This window comes from Physeter macrocephalus, chromosome 19 (genome assembly GCF_002837175.3).
Source record: "Physeter macrocephalus isolate SW-GA chromosome 19, ASM283717v5, whole genome shotgun sequence".
Classification (NCBI taxonomy): domain Eukaryota; kingdom Metazoa; phylum Chordata; class Mammalia; order Artiodactyla; family Physeteridae; genus Physeter; species Physeter macrocephalus.
In genome coordinates this window covers 54,819,042-54,831,678 of record NC_041232.1, presented here as the reverse complement: position 1 = coordinate 54,831,678, position 12,637 = coordinate 54,819,042, and positions in this window count along the sequence as shown.

The following is a 12,637-nucleotide window of genomic DNA, read 5'->3' as shown; positions in this document are numbered from 1 at the left end:
GCCGCTCCGCGGCATGTGGGATCCTCCCAGACCGGGGCGCGAACCCGGTTCCCCTGCATCGGCAGGCGGACGCGCAACCACTGCGCCACCAGGGAAGCCCCCTCACTGTAGTTTTGATTTGCATTTCCCTAATGATTAGTGATGTTGAGCATCTTTTCATGTGTCTTTTGGCCATCTGTATGTCTTCTGTGGTGAAATGTCTATTTAGGTTTTCCACCCATTTTTTAATCGGGTTGTTTGTTTTTTTGATATTGAACTCCCCTCCTAGAGTAATGAAAATAAAAACAAAAATAAACAAATGGGACCTAATTACACTTAAAAGCTTTTGCACAGCAAAGGAAACCATAAACAAGACAAAAAGATAACCCTCAGAATGAGAGAAAATACTTGCAAATGAAACAATGGACAAATGAGTAATCTCCAAAATAATCAAACGGCTCATGGAGCTCAATACCAAATAAATCTTAGACATAGCTTATCAGTTTCCACAAAATGCCTGCTGTGATTTTTGTTTGAGATTGCACTGAATCCATAGACTAATTTTTGGAGAAGAGACATCCTAATATTGTCATTTCTACTCCATAAACATTTATTTAGAATGTCTTTAATTCTCTCAGCAAAGCTTTTTAAGTTTTCAGTGTGCAGATATTGCACATATTTTGTTAAAGTTATACATTTCTATTCTATGGATTTTGTTCCATGATAAATAAAATTCTCTACTTAATTTTTAATTCCAATTTTAAAATACTCATAGAATTGCAATTGAATTTTATACATTAATCTTGTTCCTACAACTTTGCCAAATTCACTTATTAATTCTAGTACTACCTTTTGTACATTGTTTTCTACATAAATTATCAGTTGTCTATGAATAAAACACTTTCATATTCCTTCAAATTTATATGCCTCTTCTTTGCTCCTTTTTTTACTGAATATTCTTAAACCTCTAGTACAATGTTAAATAGAAGGTGTGAGAAATAAACTCCTTTCTTTGTTCTTGATCTTAAATGTGAAGTTAGCTACAGGTTTTGCAAAGTTGCCCTTTATCAGGTCAAACAAATTTCCTTCTATTATAGTTTGCTGATTGTTTATTTAGTTTTTTAATCATAAAGGGATATCACAGTTTTTCCAATGTTTTTCTGCATCTATTGAGATGGCATGTGATTTTTTACTTATTTTTGTTAATGTGGTGTATAACATTGGTATGTTTTTGAATGCTAATCACACCATGCATTTCTAGATGCAACTTCACTTGGTCATTATACATTACTCCTTAAAAATATTGCTGGATTTAATTGGTAATATATTGTTAATGATTTTTACAGGTTCATGAGGGATTTTGGTCTGTAATTTTGTTTTCTAGAAATTATCTTGTCCAGATTTAGTATCAGGGTTATGTTAACCACATAAAATGAGTTGGGAAGTATTCCCTTTTCCCTCTAGGTTCTGAGGTTTGAATAATTTCTCTTACCTTGTTTTCAGGTTCACTGAACTTTCTCTTTTGTAGTTTCCATTAACTTTTTAGTATCTATCTATATATAAATATAGATCTAGGTATAGACAGAGGCTTACATATATAATTTCAGATATTATATTTTGCAATTCTAGAATTTCCACCTGGATTTTTATATATGATTTCTATTTCTCTATTGAGATATTTCATTTTCCTCCATCATATTCATTTTTTTTTCATTTACGTTCTTGAACATAATTGTAATAGCTCTTTTTAAAGCCTTAGTCTGCCAGTTCCATCATCTCATGGTCTATTTCTCCTGGTTTTTAGTTTTCTTCACATGTCTAGTAAGTTTTAAATGTGTGTCAGATATTATGATTTCTATGTTGTTGAATATCTTTTTTTTTTTTAATTTTTCTTTAAATAGTATCAAGTTTCATTCAAGCAGAAAGTTAGTTTACATATAGATCAGCTTGCTTCTTTAAAGGTTTGTTTTTATTTTATTTTTTTATTGAAATATTGTTGATTTACAATATTGTGTTAGTTTCAGGTGTATAGCATAGTGATTCTGTATTTTTGCAGATTATATTCCATTTTAGGTTATTACAAGATAATGGGTATAATTCCCTGTGCTATACAGCATAACCTTGTTACTTATCTATTTTATATGTGAAAGTTTGTATCTGTGAACCCCATACCCCTAATTTGTCCCTCCCCTCTTCTTCTCTTTGGTAACCACAAGTTTGTTTTCTGTATCTGTGAGTCTGTTTGAAAATATTATGCTTATGAAATAAGTGAGAGAGATAAAGACAAATACTATATGATATCACTTGTATGTGTAATTTACAGGCTTGCTTTAAATTAGAATAGACTGAGTCTAGATTAGCCTCTACTCTAGGATCAGATAAGTTCTGCTCCAAAGGTTTGGTCTTTCTGAGATCGCTACTAAATGTGTTAGCTATTCAACAATTTCTCTTTACTCTGACTGTCAGAGCTCAAAATCTCCCAGTGCTGTTTAGCCCCAGCAATTGTTTTGGTCACAATTCCCTGATCATTATTATTTCCATGGTAGTGCTTTATAGAATTTCATCCTGCACGTGCTCTGTTTAACATTGATTTAAAGATTCAAAGGAACCTTATGTAAGTTTCTGGAGCTTTTCCTCTCTGAAACCATGCTCTGTGAATTTCAGCCACCTTCAGAGCCCCAAATTCTGTTCTTTGCCTCTTGTTTCATGATGTATGCTCTGTTTTAGCTTCTCACATTCTGTGGTCTGGAAGGTGTTTCCAGGAAGAAATACTGGATAATTCTGGAGCTTGTCTTCTTCAGCAATTGTAATCTTCTTTTGGGCTTATAGTCATGTACTACCTCTTACCCTTTTTCTGAAAACAGTATGCTTCATATGTTTTGTCCAATTTTATAATTGAGAAGGGTAGTCTGGTACCAATTATTCCATCATAACTATAGGCAAAAATCTCCATTGGATCTTATAAAATGCCTTGTGAAGTCTAGTGATGTGGTCTAGGGTTAGAGAATTATGGCAAATAAAGTAACCAAACATAAGTAACCTGGTAGGCTCAAAAGTGAACTTGTAATGGTTAGTTTGACGGAGAATATGGTCACTGGAATCATTATCACATAAGGAACATAAGGATAATGTGCTACTTTTTTTTTTTTTTTTTTAAACTCTAGCATGGAAAAGCCATATTAAGGTCTGGAAAACAACAAAAGATCATGTGTCTCATGTGTACTTTTTAGATGGTTCTTCTCTCCAAAATTTGAAAGGTAGCTAAGTCTATTATATAGTTTGTTATATAAAAATTTAACATCATCATAACTTTATCATAGCATGTCTGTTTAATTTTGCTTTCCATAAGTAGACCAAAATTAGACCTAACCTAGATGTTGTTTAGAGAAATGAAAGTTGAACACTCTGGTATTGGGAATATTTATTTCTTCTAGAGAAAATCAATGGTCCAGTTTACAGGAGTTTAATTCAGCATGCTCCTTCCAAGCTTTATAACTCAGAAATACCCCCTTCTCACTGTTTTTCCTCTACATGTACAAAGGGTTAAATAGTGTTATTTCTAATGATATTTTCTTACAAATTGGTTTCTAGTTTATTCCTCAAAAGGGACTATTACATACAAATCTTTGGACTCTGCATGTAATGCAGATTTTCAATGTGTCATGATTTTTAAATATGTTGTGCAAAATAGAGTAAAAATGTAGAACTTTGGTGTTAAATAGATCTGGATTCTAGTCTTGGCATGTGAATTACAAGTTTTGTTACTGGGGGAAATTTATTTTGCTTGTCTCAGACTTGGTTTCTACATCTATAAAATTGGAGTCATGAGAATACCTATCTTGCAAGACAGTCTCAAGAAATCAATTAGGTCACATCTGTAAAACACTTAGTAGAGTGCCAAGTACTTGCTAAACACTAAACAGATGTTTACTGTATTTTCAAAACATTAATATAAGTAAATACAATGAGACAACTGGTGATAAAACAGAAATTATATATATATATATATAAATATTTGTACACATATATTTACTGAGTCACAGGGTAGAACATCATTCTGTGTTTGTCTGTGAGGGTATTTGTCAACGAGGTTAACATTTGAATCAGCAGACTGAGTAAAGCAAGATTGCCTGCTCTAATGTAGGTGTGCCTCATCCAACCAGCTGAAGACCTAAATGGAACAAAAAGGATGAAAAACAGGGAACTCCTCTTTCCTGACTGCATAAGCTGGGACATCAATCATTTATTGACTTCAGACTTGAACTGGAAAATCTGTTGTTCTTGGGTCTCGAGCCTGCTGGTTTTCAAAAGGGAACTATACCATTGTCTATCCTGGGTTTCCAGCTGGCTGACTGCAGATCTTGGGACTACTCAGCCTCCTAACTGCATAAGCCAATTCCTTATACTAATTCTCTTCCTCTCTTTCTCTCTCTATATATCCTATTGGTTCTGTTTCTGAGAATCCTAACTAATATACCATGTCTGTAACTTTGGTAGATCATGGTGAAAAGAGGGATTTTCTGCATTTCCAGGTACCAAAGACCCACAGCATTCAGGCTTATGTCCTATTGTTTTCTGCAATTCTTACCTTGCTGCTCTTACTCTGAAAATGAGAAGGATAATGTCATATTTATTTACATATACTGAGCAGTCATGATGTAAATAGCCTGGGGAGGTGGAATAAAACTGCAGCAAGAAACAATTTCTATTCCAGAGACCCACAATATGCATTTATAATACGAAGGGTAGGGAGCCAACCCATCTCTGACTTGAAATGCATTTGCCTTGCATACTTACTCATCTCTTTATGATATCAAACTGTCTTAGTCGCCTTTAAAAACAAAGCAGAGCTCATTTTAAGGGCATTAAGGTGAAAGCCTAGGTACAATTATTCCTCAGATACATTTAAACTGCCCCATTGACAGGAAGTTAGCACTTACCAGCGTGGCACAAGTTACAGAGAAACAGTGCTTCACTAAATCTGATGCTGAGAAATAGAACTTGAACGCAAACATGAAATGCCACAATAATAAATGACAACATCTCTCTTTAAAAGAAAAATTTTGAGGTACACTATTCTGATGAAGGAAAAGGTAAATGTATGTTGTCTGATATATTTCTCATATCAATTAAGTGCCTGGGTTCTGTATCTGAGCCCCGAACATTGAAATTAGGTATGCTCTGTTCTAATTTATCATTCATCTTTTAGAGTTTAGCTCATGTATTTCCTCCTAATTTTAAAGCAACAAAGAGTCATTGAGTTCCACCTATTTAAAAAGCATTGTTTTTAGCACGTTAAGGATGTAAACATGACCAAGATATAATTCCCTCTCTCAAAGCAGCTTAGAATTCACTGGAACATTTTAACAAGCAATTATTGATCACCCTTATATGCCAGGTTGTGTTCTAGGTAAAGGGGATACACAGATATATATGACCCATTTCTTGCTCTTGATAAATACCTACTGAGGGACACATCAAATAAATAATTTTTTATAAAATAAAAGTATATACAAGAAGCCCAGAATGAGGAGTGAGTAATTCAGTCTGGAAGAGGAGATAAACATGGTTACAAGTAAAATATTAAAATGAGAGAATGGAAAGATGTGTATTCATGAATCCAGCACCTTTCTAGGATTCACATTAAAAAAAAAAAAAGAAAAGCATAGGGTATGTAGGAAAAAAAACCCCGTTTTACTTAAATCCAATCTCAGGAAGGAGAATATTGACAATCCTCCATGGGTCTGGCATATCCCTTCTAATTCAAGATCTGGAAGAGGTTCTCCTCCAAGTCCTCAAGTGTGGATGGTCTTTTACTTACAATTTACCTCTTATAAGCCACTGTTGCTTCATAGGTGTTAGTCTTAAGACTCTATAGACTTGCTCAGAATTTGAAGGCAGAGGCTATGACCAACGTTTCTTCTGCAATCACGTTTTGTACAAAATGAGCAAGATAGATACCAGTTGACTGATAAAGATGTATTTTCCTCCACAACACTGACATTCAAAGTCCACCTTCTTCAGAGGTGATGAAAAGACTCCTTGGGGTGATGCAGGGCCTTCCCGCAGCATCCATGCTGTGAAATGCCCTCAAGGCACCATCCATCTTCATCCAGGGCTTTGGCTGTCCATTGTGATCAGGTGTGTGACCAACAGAAACATAAGGGCCCTATTTCAGAAATAATTCACCATTCCATAGTTAAGGAAAGAACATTCTCTTAGAACATAAAAGAAATATAGAATGACTTCTAGATGGATAATATACAAACAATGATTTTTGTATACACATTATTCTTTAGCCAAATTAAAAAAAAATGAAATGTAGATATGTGTAATAGGGAGTAAAAAGGTATATATTGGATACATTTGTGGCCTAAGTGATTGTCAGGAGTTACAAGAGTTCTTGTAGCTAAGTTTGCTTCCAGTAAAATAGGGTATATGAAAAACTGTGCACCAAAATAAGACGTTTATTTTATGATTTCAGCTTATGTAAGATTTATAGATATTTAAAATAAATTTTAAAAACATAAATATAGCTGAGAGGTGTAAGATAAGAGATAATACAAAAAGCCTACTTATTTTTGCAATAGGGACTGGCTACATATTCAATAGTACATTTAAAAGTGAAAGTGCCTGCTTTGCTGCAAGTCAGACTTATTCAATTACTGGCTCCTTAAACTATCAAGAAAGATACCAGATATAAGCATTTGGGTGCACAAAACCTGGAACACTCATTTTCCTGTCAATGCAACCAATCAATAATTTTAAAAAATTCAGTACCTCATAGATACAAAGCGTTATCCTAACTGTCACAAGGAGATTCAAATAGGCGTAAGATGTGCCTTCAAAAAACTTAAAACCCAACTGAGTTGAAAATATGAGACACACACATACACACATACTGAGGTAAAATGGAACCATCCCCTATAAAGTATATATCCTCAATGAAAATTGACACAATCAGCACTACAGATTTATAAGAGGGAGTGAATGCTTCAATGAATGGGTTGGTCAGGATTACCATCTACAAGGCAGGTGGATTGCAGGTGGATCTTGAGGGAGCATATCATGGAAAGAAAGCTCAGAAAGGTCTTGAGGATGAGGGATTGAATTCCTATCAAGGTCTGGAAAGGACAGTCCCTAAATGGGATAATTGGGAGAGGGGCTTAGGAACAGACCTTCAAAGACATTGGTATTGGGGTTGAGAAATATGATCTTTAATCTCTGAATGATGGATGAGAAGAACTTAAATAATTTTGAGCAGGAAGTTATTTATTGAAGGAAGCACTCCTGGATTTTGGGTCTGGGTGAAATATGCAAGGTGATTTTCAGAGAATAGATAGCAAGTAGTCAAGATCATGAGAACTAACCCAAATTTGAAGCTATGAAGGTCAGAATTAAAGGCTCCAAAAAAGAGCGCATGGACTTTCTTGGATCCTGGAGTTAATCTGAAGCATCATAATGTCTCTTCCATTCTACTTCCAACATTTTTTTTTTCATAACATCATAAATTTGATTATAAAAATTTACATCCTTACAGGGCACAGAATTTGGGGTATACATTTTTCTGATCTTTTCATGCTAAAAGATCTACACCAATTCCCCTAGACAAAGATTTGCTTAGATCTCTAGCTATGCCACCTGAACTGTGGATTGTCTATTCCCAGGATACGTCTCTAACTGAACCTCACACATCTAAGGATTGGGATTTGGGTGACAGTGGAATTTAAGAAGTTTCTCTGTGTTCATTCCCTCATCCTTAGTTAGCCAAGGTCATGCTTCCTGGGAGTGAGGCTGTCTTTGTCTGGAAAGAATCCAAGACTGTTGAGCATTCAGAAAGAAATAGTAAGAACATTCCCACACATTGTATTTAATTCTCTTTTAAAAAAGAACGAGCTTAACAAAAACCCAAATCCTCCCTTAGCTTCTCAGTTATTAATCTGGTGCTATAGTTTATAATAAAGCAATAGGAAAATGGCAGGGGTGAGGAAGTCTGAATCAGGGATCCTGGACCCAGGGTGGGTGAACCACAGCCTTTCTGATGTTTGCAATCCAGGCAGGAAACATCTAAGAAAGGACAATTAGGTGAGCTGCTGCTTCCTCTGGTCAAAAAAGGGAAGCTTTCCCCTTTACCTTCCCGCTCTCTCTTCCTTTTCTCTTTCCCTCTTTCCTCTCTACCTCTCTCCTACATCCCTTGTTACCCTCCTTTTCTCCCTCCATTCTTCCCTTTTTTCTTTGTGTCCTGATGAGAAAAATAATTTAATTTTTTGGTTTAACTGAACAAAAGGTTGAAGATGCAGTGCATATTTCTAGTTGTTACCAGTTTTCACATCTTTTAGCAAAAAAAAAAAACCTTTCCTTTTAGAAACCCAAAAGGTGGAGCTGTTGCAAAAGGAGAAAGCCAAGCAGGCCAGCCAAGCCGGTGGGGCTACCGGCACACAATGCAAACATACACACGCGAGGAGCCACAGATCCTGGAGGCTTTGCTTTCAAAACATAAACATTTCCTTTTTTTCCCCAAAGAGAAATAAAAATCCTGATTACAGCAGATGCATTACTGCCAAATTGTGCAAAATAGAACAAGTATTACGTGTCTGCTTAACCCCCTTTAATTGTTAATTCCATGCACTTTAGTAGATTCCAGTATTATCAAAATAGCTGCAGGGAGAAAGGATGCATATTCATTTGGGTCATTAATACCACCGTTTATCAGCATAATGTTCTATGGATAATGATGGGAGGGTCATTCTATTTTCTCCATTTCGACTCTTCTCCAAATAGTGCACTGAAATGCTATCAGTTATATTTCTTCGGTGGGGACAGCCTCGACAAATGCTCATTTTGGCAGCTGAAGATAGGCTTCCACCTCCGCATTTGTTGACCTCTCACAACATTTTCCACAGAAACAGCATTTAGCTTTCAGGATCATAACATGATATTTTATTTTCATCATCTTGAGAAGAAGCAGCAAATTTTGAAAACCCATTTTATGGAAAGAAACAGGTACAGAGCTTGCTGAATTATTCTAGTTCCATCCAGAGATGGGATGAGTTATTACTGTCCGTTTCCATAGACTTTTAGCTCTCGGCTTTATCGAAGAGTTTTGACTGTTCTCTTCCCATGAATTGTTTACTTCTTTCTTTGTCTCTATCCCTAGAGCAAAGGCCTTCAGATTCATGGCTCGAAAACTATTGAAGCAAACAATTTAGCTAATTTCAAAATGTCCTCATTTACTCTCAAAATATGATTTCACCCTCATCAATTTAATGTGTACTTTCAACCCTGAGTTCCTGGAATAAACAGGGACGAAGTAAGCTGATATGTTTTATGCCACAGAGACAAAAAGGTATTGATCCTTTTCGCCTCTGGGAAAAAAGGTTTCTAATAATTTCTAGATATATTGTAGATTGCATTGCTATCTTTAATTAAAACATGACACAGGACAAAAAACCAATTATTTACTCTTTTAAACCATAGGGCTACCTTTGTCCTAATGGATTCTGATGTCCCATTTGCAAATTGGCAAGTTTGTTTTCAGTACAACTGTGAGTCTGTGTGTGTCTGTGCACGCGCGCACGTGCATATGTGTGGGCGTGACTGCTTGTGCTACCTGTGCTTGAATGCAAGCGTGCTTGTGAATTTATTCTTGGCTTTGCTACTGGTGACATTTAAATTTGGGTTTATGTTGGGTAGTTAAAAACATATAAAAGGCTGAATTATACCAACATTGCCTATCACGTATGCCCCCAAGATGACTGAGGAGGGAGTTCCCAAAGTGGTTTTATTTGTGACGTTTTGATGCACTATGAAACAGGACTTAGGAAGCAGGGGCTAAAGCAAAGTAGAGTAAAAAGAAATGTCTTGAAAGGGAACTGATCTCAGATACAGAAATAAAGCAACCTTATCATACTACAAGAATGCTTGAACTTGCTCAGTCTCTTATTTCTTATTCTCTCCCAGCTGTTTCAAAAAGCACATCTCCTCATATGTCTCTGGGGCTTTTCCTCTGATCCAGACCTGGCCTGTGTTCTGTTCTTTCCTTTCAGACACTGTTGGTCTCCAAGACATCTCCTCGGCAGCTTTTGCCATCTGGAGCTGTCTGCCTTCAACTCTGCTGTGCAGACTCAGGCTCCTTGAAACTGTCATCTTGAAACATATTTATTACTTCCTCATGCCTGGGTTTTTTGGTGCCATGTTCCTTCTGCAATCTGATCATGCAGGGCAGAGTCAGTACTATTTTACCATCTGAATTAGTGCTAAGAGGTGCTGTTAGCATGAAGAACTCAGCTTCCAAAGGAGCGGTAGGCATAGCACAAGGCTGCCTCCCAACAGTTCAGACTGCCCATGCTAGGTGGTACCCTTTGAAGCGCCGAGGCTTCAAGCAGGACATCTTTCTCCTCACTTTGTTGCTACTGTTTATGTTGTGAAATACAATTGATGTGAAATGAATTTAATGTGACTGTTTCTTCCTCTCACTAGCCTGATAATGTACACAGATGCCTCAGGTGACAATGCTTTCTAGGTCATTGCCTTTATTGACTCCATCCTGTGGAAGAGCAAATTCACTCACAAAACAAAGGAGAAGTTGTTTTAGAGATGAGAGAACATGGATGTTCTGAAAACACCTTTTCCTAACAAAATGACAGACTTGCTAAAATATTACAGAAAAGATTGATTTAATCCACCATAAACAGAGAAATCCCATTTGCACATTTGTATTTGTAAAACTATCCTTGAGGTCCATGCCTTGTGACCTAGTTACAGTTAATCCCATGGTACTGACTGGTTCTCTCTGCATTTCTAGTAACAAAATCACATTTCAGGGACCCATGATAGATATACTGAGCCATGAATTAGAGCACATCCTGTAAAGGCAAGAGTCACATCTCACAGACATAGGGCAGTGATCAAAATAGATTTTATGTTAATTTAAAAAAAATTAAATTTCATTTGGCTCAGTATGTTAATTTATACCATCACTTCTTTGATTATCGTTGCCCCTTAATTGATAACATTAAATGAATGAGGGGGAAAGACTGCCAAATGTGTCCCACTGCAATTTTTGACAGATGCTTTGATAAGAGCAGCTGTCATAATGCACACAGAAGAGAGAGCTCCAGAAGGACTTCAAAGTTCAGCTTTGGTTGAAGTGCTATCATTAGTCACATGTGAGAAATATTAATATTTTCCATTAATTCCAAAGAACTTCCCACATGTATGTGGATTTCAATGGCTAACATTATGGTGGAAATGCAGTGAGGTCTGAGGAAAGGAAAGAATCTAAAGTCTTTGAGGGTCTACTAAATGTGGGAACAATTATACATCTTACATCTATTACACTATTGAATCTCATAACATCCCCTCAACAACCACACAAGGTGAATATTGTTATCTTAATTTTACACATGAAGAAACTGAGACTTAGAGGCCTCCTGATGGAAAAAAAAAAACATATTCTTAAGATGTTAGTCTATTAGGAAAGCAGCTCTGCTGATCTATCTTTTCAGAGATTCCGGTAAACAAATCATGACCATAAAATTAAAATCCCACGAGAGCAAAGGATGAAAAATAGGGACAGTGAAGGGCAATGAGGCACAGGTATATATGCTGAATTCTGCTCAGCCCTGGGGGCTGCAGGAATAAACCCCCTGGATGTATCTACTGGCTCACACTTCCCTCCCAGGGACCAGGCTGAGGACCAGGGCAGTCTGGAGGAGAGTTCTCCCAGATCACTCTCAGGGGACATTTCTGAAATGGAATAAAATTATTTTGGCTGATTCTTGGATAATCTTCCCTTAGAAAAGAAAGAATTCATATCGGATGGGGAAATAAAAGGGCAAGATACTAACACCTTCCTGGATGTGAAGGATAGTATCAGGTTTCAAATGCTATTAAATTTTCACCTAAGACTGAGAGGAAGTGAAAGGCCTAATGTTGAATTATTATTATTTTTTAATCTTCGTTCTCATTCTTGTGCTTTTAAGAAAGAGGTGGGCCGATGTCCTCAAAAGTAAAGAAAATAGAAAAAAAGTGAAATGAAACCCTCAGACAAATAAATAAAATATAGGGGAAATATAAATGGTGCTTTCTAAGTAATGAGAAATCCAAAGGGTGCTTGTTGTCATGAGCTTTATAAACCCAAGTATCACAGATGACCTGTTGCTTTATTTACACTATTAAGGGAGAAAGACAGCCCCTAACCATCAGCACCCATCATTAAATCATTACAGAAGCATTATTGTTAAAAATACAGGCTTTAAAAAAGACACACATACACACACACATTGTTGTACAGTTTTATTTTACCAGAACTCAGAGTGTTTAGATACTTTATGTATTACCTAGGCAACACATAGAGCTTTCAAGGCTACTATTTTAGAGAAATAAATACATTCAAATAAAATTAAAAAAAAAACACTTTTATTTGTTTTCTTTTTCCAATCTGATCATTGTTTGGAAACCTGGATCAAGGGCAGGTTTAAAATGGGTTGAGGGGAGATAGATGGAATGGAATGAGATGAATTTATTTTATACCAATTCTACATTTAAGAATGCTAAACTGATCACTATGTCTGTGCTTATTGATTAGACCAGTTTTAAGAAGACCACCATATGCGTGCCTATTGACTACACCATAAGAAGAATTCTGGTCAGGAAC